Consider the following 9,071-nt stretch of genomic DNA (forward strand, 5'->3'; position numbering starts at 1 on the left):
TGCTCTACACTCGCCAACAGGAAAATGTCAGTCACTCCAAAGCTACCTAGGACATTTATTCCGTGTTGTTGCTTGATGTACACACTTAATGACAGCAAACACCATACACGAGCCCGCGTTTGGTCCTTAAATGCGGGTTAACATTACATATAAACATAACATTACGGCAATTGAGACGTACTCGAATGGTGTTCGTGCCCATGCACAGTGCTATAAACTAGGAGTGACCGGAAACATTCAGTATTGTCTTACTCTGTTAGGAGCAAGCCATCAGTTGATGCTTGCAATTTTGGAAGAAATGGGTCTGCCGTTTACTGAGATGAGGTATAAAGGATGAAATTTCTCGTACATTCTGGTGATTGGCCATTCTAAATTTCACCCTCTTCCGTGTAATCTGCAGTTGGTACGCAGCATCATGCGGCTGAAATAATACTTTGGTACAGTAGAAATTACATGTTCCATGCATTTTGATCACTTCCGTCCAAGCAGCACCACTGATGCTAGCAAAACAATATTGTGTATCATTTGAAACTCAGATGTCATTTTATGCTCACGCTGCATAGGTATTAAATTAAAGAGAAATGACAAGATGTGTACTGCAATTATCTTAATGCTTGTGGGTTAATACCGGCCAGCAATGTAGGGCATGGCGGGTTTTGCGGGCTGGGTGCCTTTCTGGCCAAGGGAACCGGGCTGGGGGCCAACATATCGGAAAAAGTTTCGTCTGTAGTCCGAACCGCTTGGTGTAAACTCTGGGCAACATATGGTGGCACCAGCCTGTCGTGCGACACTCACGCAGCCCACCTGGCACGCCAGTGGTTCAATGCTTTGAGAGCACCGATGATTTATTCCATGGGATCGCTTAACGCCTGATTCCACAGTTCCTTCACTTAAAGATGCAAACAGAACTGGCCTCGCGGCAGTTTCTCGTTTCTCTTTCTGCTCTGGTTACATGGTAGAAACAACAATAAAATTAAAAACCGTGCCCATTCTTCACGAGAAAGCTACATCCGGCGATTATTTTTGGGGTCACCATCAGGGGGCTTTTATAAACTCTGTGCCCCCTAAGCAAGGCTCTGGCCACGCCCCATCTTACCAACAAAAACAGATCAAATCAGCTCTGTTGAATGAGAGGCAATTGAATGTCGGTTGAACCATCTTGTGTCTAAGGCATGCAATTTACCGAAATATGTTTTCTGCCGTGGTATGGTGTAAGGGAAGATAGTTGGGAGACGTGCTGCAGTAGGTGTTCAGTTTATATTTCACACGCCAATCAGTAGCAATGCTGGTCCATAAATGTGTAGCAAAGCAGCCATACGATCAGTGCACACTCAGTCATGCGTGGGACAGCCGGGTCTGGGCAGTGGCCGCCGACGGCGGACGGGAGTAGGGCTCAAATGATTATTTCCCAAATCTGTCATGTGAATAAAGAGCAGGCAATACCTCCCATCTCTTCCTCCCCCCCCCCTCCCGGCACTCGGTTTGCTTCCCAGAAAAAGTTTCTTAAGTGTACCCTGACCTGACCACTCCTGACCACGTTCCTACGCTTATGGCCCGCCATCATCCTTTGGCAACAGGCGCCGAGCCGGGGAAGTGGGTGCGATGTCGCTGGCTATGCAGGCAGAATACTTGTAACTAGGCAGACCGCATGAGAGGACTATGCACACGGCCAAAAGCTTCAGGAGACCAGAGTGCTTCCTGCTTAAAATATTGCGAGACGCATGTGGTCTATAGCTATCAGCCTACTTTGTCTTCTTGTTTGGCTTTGAACCTCACAAATCATTTTTGGCTTCATGTAGGCGGACATTTGTAGCACCGCTTTCATCTGGTAATTGGAATCCATAACTTAAGACGCCTGCACCCAATCCGACGTTGAACATGGAGCGGACAAGGAGCCAGATAACCAGACAAGGAGCCCACTCGCTGCCGACTGAGCTTCTGTTCGGAACTGGGTGAATAATTGTGTTATCAGCTCAAAGTTCTGATGTTGAGCAAGCAATCATCAAAATACCAGGAGATACTGCTAGACGATATGATAATGTTAAAATAAAGCTAAATAAATACTTATTAAAAATAAGCATAATACATAATGCCGAAAAATCAGGCGCAAGAGATCTGACTTAATTTCATCAAGCAACTGTTCACCAAGAGTTCAAGATAGTGGCACCACAATCGGTCCGCAACACCGGGATGATGTTTGCGCTGCCGTGACGTAGCAACATGGTCAGTCATGACCTTGTAATGCTCACGTATTTCACTCCATATAACTATGTGAAGGATTTCGATATTGGAGGAGAGAGGAAAGTCTATGCTTGTTCATAAAAGTGGCTTTATTTCATCACGTACGCACGGAATTTATTGCAATGTGTAAAACAGCGTTATGTTAACTCGTTCCACTGTTTTTTTCGCGTCAGAGTCGAATGTTTACTGTGATCATTGATGCGCGCTTATATTATTGCATACAAAATGCGGCAAGGGTGGAGGAAGGGCAAGTTGATAATGGGGAAGCGTGGCACACGCCCCTGGGAGCTCCCATGTGAAAGCGGTCCTCATATGTCAGCAAAAATAAGATGCCTTAATAACATGATAACCATACGATATCAATCATGGGTCAGTTAATGAATAAAACGAACCAAGACAGTTATGTTTTGCTCCGAAAACAGTTTTCTGTCAACCCAACAAAATATTTTGAAGTTCTGGTTCATCTAGGTAATTTGACCCTTTCAGGCTTTCACCAAGGCATTGAGTTTTATGATCTATTGGTTAAGCAACACGCCCAACTGGTTAGTATGTGCACACCTCGCATGACAGCAGATTTCGTGTTGACGATGCGTTGCCAATGCTCGAGCTACGTACCCAAACAGAACCATATCTATCGCGTTGAGTTGACACTTCAGAGGAATAGGTAGAAGATTTGAATAGAGCAGCCAACACGAAGTGAGGGTGACTTGGAACGAGGTCTGATCGGTTACCATGTTTCGCAGTTTTAGTGGCAGTGTGGAGTGAGAGTGCCTGTGCGCGAGTGAGAAGGTGAAGGATCATTTCGCTGATCACGTGAATCGTGACCTACTACCGTGACTACCGTGACTACCGAGACGGGACCACCTACCTGCCGGCTGTGCAGCGACGGACCCGAGGTGACGACTACCGGCGACTCCTGAGCCTATAAACAACGCGACTGCAGCCATCTCCGCTCCAGTTCTGGAGCGGACAAGCTAGCAAGCTAGCGGCAAGCCTGCGTTCTGCAATGAATCGCCAGCTGCTCCGCCTATTGGTGACCTTGGCGGTCGCCCAGGTTATCGTGCGGGCCGCCCGGCCGGCCCCAAATCCCTGGCTCCCGGCTCGGCGCGTGCCCTCGGGCCATGCGGGGTCAGCTGTTGAGTGCGGACCGCGCCAGGTCACCGCGGCGGCCAGGGGCGAGCCCAGGGTTGCCTTGGTCGGCTTGGGTGCGGGCGTGAGCGTGAGCCGGTCCTCTGGTGGCCGTGGGCCTGACTCGGGCGGCAGCCGCCCGGCGCGCCGGGGCAAGCGATCGCGGCGCCGGGGCTGTAGGGGAGGGGCGAGGTGGCGGGCGCCCGGCGGGTGAACTATGCGTCGCGCAGTTAAACATACAAAGTTTGAAACCCAAACTGCCAGATCTACGTCACAGTCTAACTGATATGCATCAGTTTGATATTCTCGCACTCAGTGAGACGTGGCTGCGGCCGTCTGTCCCCGCCCGGCTGCTGAACATTGATGGGTACCGGCTGTACCGACACGACCGGCCTGCAGACAGCGGACTGCCTATGGGTTACGGAGGGGTCGCAATTCTGGCGGCGAGACTCGTTTGATGTAACTGTTCTGAAAACGCCTCACACTGCCGTTGGTTCATCGAATCTTGAGATTATTTGGACGCTTGTTCGACCCGCTGAAACAAAACATATTATCCGATGATCTCGATGATTTGGAGAACCAGTTACAAGGTATAATGTCCACACATGACTGCCCAATAGTGATCGCCGGTGATTTAAACATCAGCCTGATTGGCTCGAGCACAGGCCTTACTATCAGAAATTGATGCAACTGTTACGGTCTTACAATCTGCATATGTGTAACGATTCCTATCCAACGTACCGTCCTGCTGGCTCGCTGTTAGATGTTACGATCACAAATCCCAGGGACCTGATCCAACGCTGGGGTGTTACCGCCTGTCACTATAGTCAGCATGACTTCACGCGAATATCGCTGAAAGTATCGAAAGAGAAACGCCAAACCAATGTTATCACATCCCGCTGCCTGACTCAAGTTGATTTTGATTATTTCAATGATTTGCTTGTGAACGCCGACTGGTATCTCATCTATGGAAGTGCGATGACGTCTGAGAAGTGCGATGACGTCTGAGAAGACTCTTTTCTAGCAGTGTTTACACCCCATTTGAATGCCGTCGCGCCTGCCCGGCGCATTAAACTGCGCACAATCCGCCCGCCTGTCTCAGCTGATACGCGTGTATTGATGGTTCGTCACCGCGTCGCTCTAGCGTGCTGTTCGCGTGCTACAAGGCACTCAATCAGCAGACACGGGTAGCTATTAGACGGGACTGTCGCGATCAAATTAGGAAGCAGATTTCTGAGGCAGGTCTTTCCAGCATGTAGCGGTGCGTTAAATTGATCATTGGCAGTAAACAGGGTACGTCGGCCACACATAATATTCATCCTGATACTCTGAATGACCACTTTGTGAATGTAGGGCCTACGACTGCCGCCAGCGTGCCGAACCGAGGCATGGCTTTGCCAGTCAGGCTCCCCCAAGTTATGACCTCATTTAAGGTGCGTCCTGTGCCATGCGATGAGCTGCTTGCAGCTATGTCTACGATGAACCCGACGACGTTCCTTTGGGCTAGATGATCTTAATATGCAGCTCTTACATAAGTCTTTTCGTGGCGTCGGCTGTCCCCTACTTGACGTCATCAACAGCAGTCTCATTGACAGAACGGTGCCCAGCGCCTGGAAACACGCTCTTGTCGCAGCGCTCCCGAAAACCAGTGATCTGAAAGATCCTACCAAATTTAGGCCAATCTCTGTAGTGCCAGCCATAGTGCCAGCATAGATAGTCGAGCGTATTGTTCATCATCAACTTAGTTATATATTTAAACGAGCATGACTTATCTTGTGCATACACCATACGGATATCGTACGAATCTTTCAACAGAGACCGCACTTATTGTAGTGACTGATGAAATACTCGCCGTGATGGATGCTGGGGAGATCGCTCTGCTTGTTTTGATAGATCTGCCAAAACGTTTTGACGTTGTGGACCATCAGCTTCTCTTATCCAAGCTCAAGATATACAACATCGATATGAAATGGTTTGAAAGCTACCTCTACGGGCATACCCAACAGGTTCAGGTCAGATATCCTTCAGGGCATACTGCACGCCCTCGTAGTCTTCCGAATGGGATTGGAGTATTTCAGGGTACCGCCCACGGGCCGGTCCTCTATTCCATTTTCTCGAACGATCTAGCGTTATATTCAGAAGGCGCTACAGTGATACAATATGCCGATGACACACATATTTTGGTTACTGGAAAGAAAAGTGCAATGCAACAGCTTGTCGCAACCATGGAGAGTGCCTTGTCAATTGTATTGGACTGGTTTAACAACCACTCTATGGAAGTCAATACAACAAAAACACAGTTAATGGTTTTCGGGACGGAGGCTATGCTGCGTCATATGCTTACTGTGCCTGTCAAGTTCGGGTCAGCTGTCATCACTGAAAGCAGTGCTGTCAAAAACCTTGGTGTGGTGACGGACAGAAATCTCACATTTGAACCGCACATTGATCAGCTTGTTGCCAGGTCGACGGGCGCTCTGATGGCCCTGTCCCATGCCAAGCATGTACTACCAAGAGACACCCTCGTCCGCATTGTCGGAGCTCTAGTTCTTTCCTCCATTAGATACTGTATAGCACTGTATGGCACTCACGGAGCCACCCAGCTCCATCGCGTGCAAAAACTCGTGGACTTCTGTGCGCGGGTTGTGAGCGGAAAGAGAAGGTGTGACCATATATCGGATTTTGTCAGAGATCTACGATGGCTTAGTGCTGATCACCTCGTCAGATACCATATGTTGTGCTTGCTCAAAAAAGTCTTACTCAAGGGTCAGCCACCAGATATAGCCGCTATGTTTACACGTGCTGAGCACACTCATGAAACGCGACAGGTAAACCAGCTGAGGCGCCCCCGAGCGGTGAGCAGCTCAGGCACTCGCCGATTTAGCTCCAGAGCATCGGATTTGTTTAACTGCCTGCCGCCCGCCTTGCGCAATGTTCAGAGCCCAGGCCGCTTCAAGCGCCAACTTATGGAGTCTCTACTGAGTGAGGCGAATATTGACACATGAGTGGGTGCGTGTGTGAGTTCGATTGTGTGTGATGTGATGCCACAATGTGAATGCAATAGTGTGATTCGTCAAGATGATCCCTGGACCGATGTGTGATGTGTGAGGCTATTTTTGTTAGGTTTCGCATTGTCCCTTTTATGCCCATTATTATCAATGATGACGTGTAACTTCTAAAAAGCCACTGGATCTTGTGGAAAGTTACGAAGTATGTGGACATGTGGACATATGGGCAGGCACGCGTGGGTTATCTCCCACTCTAGCGTTTGTTTATAGCACTCAGGCATTGGCGTAAAGAAAATGCCCCATAGAATACAAACCCTCGCGCTACAATTTTTTTTTAATGCGCTATCAAATCATCTCTTGTCAGATAGTGACTGATATAACATACATTACGCGCGCGCGCGCTTACAAACCTATGGCATACGTTTTGCGAATATAAAGGGATGTAGGCTAAAAGGCCAGCCGTCGTTTCTGGTAGGCGTCTGATTTCTGTCACTGATTTTCCTTTCTCTTTTGAAGTGCGCTTTGGCTTTGGAAAGCGCCTTGGCTGATGAACATCAATATGCAATAATACCCTCCTTTTTTGCCGGAGTGAGAGGTAGACGACGCCATACAGCCTCAGCCGCTGAATGCGTCGTAAATTACCAGTAGCGCGCAGACAATATATTATAGCATCTTGTCAACTGCAGTTATTAAAGTTAGAGGAATTTCTTTCCGTCATCAACTTTGCGACCGTCGCACAAAAGATAAGTCGTTCACCAACGGGTATCATTAATACTTTGATGCACACATAGATGTCTGCAGAACAAACGTCAGACCCAGCAGAGCTATCTCCACGGTCTGGCAGGAGTTCAGTGCGGAAGGCCGTGACTGACCCTCTTTGCAGGTAGATGCGAAATGCGCCAAGCGTAAAAAGCATGCTTTTAAGTGCCGGCAAAGCTGCCGGCCAGGTGTTTAGTACCTTCTGCCTACTGACTTGATTATATCCCATGACAGTTATACGCTAACACGCAGAGGCAGCAAGGTAGCCAGCAGCAGGCTTGGTGGCGACGACAGTTCAGCCGGATGGGAAGGGGAGTGACAGTAACCCACGGCTTGCTGTAATGATACAGAGCCGGGGGGGGGGGGGGGGGGCGAGGGCCAAAAGTATAGTATAATAAATGGCAGCAACGGCACGTATTTAACGCTTATCTCTCAGAGCCCCATGCTAAATGTTCTTTTTTCAGGTCAACGGCTTTCTAAATATTGAGCAGATATGCGCGTGAAAAGTGCATAGAAATGAAGCTTGAACAATTCCTTTTCGATTTTTGAGATCACAAGTGCGCGCCGCGGTACTTCCAAGCTATAAGGCAAAACATAGGCCTATGCAAGCGCTGTGATATCCAGGTGTAGGATCGAATCCTTTTGCTGCCAACTTTTCAGCAGGGCTGAAACAGAAAATAGATTGAATACGGTCACTGACCACCAATTAAACCATTGAGTACGAACAATCTTTTGATTTGTATATATATATATATATATATATATATATATATATATATATATACATATATATATGCATATATATATATATATGTATATATACGTATATATATATATATATACACATATATATATATATGTATATTTATATACGTATATATATATATATATATATGTATATATTTAACATGTGTAGCCTAAAGATGCGGCTGATGTGCTATGGAGCGTGTTGCGAGTTATTTTCAAACAATATACATTGTATATTTTATGTCTATGAGATATATTTGACAGATGTTATGCAGTCAACGGGCTACAGGCTGTGGCTAAAGACTTCTGTTGCAACCTGTGGCAGAAGGCGTATAGCTTTACTGTATTTGACATATGGAGCCTGTCGCGTCGTTATTCGTCTCAACCTGGCTGTCGCCAGCGCGGCCAATGCTAGGACCAGGCACTGTGCCAGGTGCTATAGTCGTGATGCTGGCAGTCATTGCTGCACACGGCCGGCAGTGCTGCCTCAGATACAGCACAGCAGTGATGGCACGGTGGCATTGCTACTGTCTGTCGTCCCTTGCTCTTCCGGCTGACACCATGGGACAATAACCATTAAGGAACCCACGGTTTCTCCAGCGGAGGCACCCGCACAGTATTTCAACGGAGTTGGACCGGCGCAAACGGATCACCATCGCAACGCTGCTACGACCTTCGTTTCCAATGTTGAGGTCCTGATCGTCAACACACCCACTGTTAAGGCCGACTCACGCACGGTCCCAGCTTTCGACGGGTACATCGGTTAATGTGACCTGCCATGGCGCTGCCGAACCGTGTTAGGCACCGACTCCACCCGTGCGTCGCACAAGTCTACAGAAAGCTGTCACTGTAGTACAAATGCAAGGCGCTGTGTCCGCCAAGGTGTCCAAACGGCAAATGCGGCGGCTATTTCCAATTGGTCCAGGGGCAGATTACGTGTCGCAACCACAGCCGAAGATATGGAGCTCTGAAGAGCCTCTCTTTTCCGCCCTCTGCCTCCTGTGGATAGCCCACCATCACGGAAGCCTGGTTCTCAGGTCTTGGTAATAGAGGCATAGTTCCGCAAAATAAATTCGGAAAGTAATTAGATAAATAAATAAATTCGAGGGACTTTCCTCCAATTTGGGGCTTGCACCGCTTTCCATGGATAGAAAATTACAACCTTGCTTAGGCAGCAGATGTGCTTGAAAA

Source organism: Pollicipes pollicipes, unplaced genomic scaffold (assembly GCF_011947565.3).
Source record: "Pollicipes pollicipes isolate AB1234 unplaced genomic scaffold, Ppol_2.1 Scaffold_1600;HRSCAF=1878_pilon_pilon_pilon, whole genome shotgun sequence".
Lineage (NCBI taxonomy): Eukaryota > Metazoa > Arthropoda > Thecostraca > Pollicipedomorpha > Pollicipedidae > Pollicipes > Pollicipes pollicipes.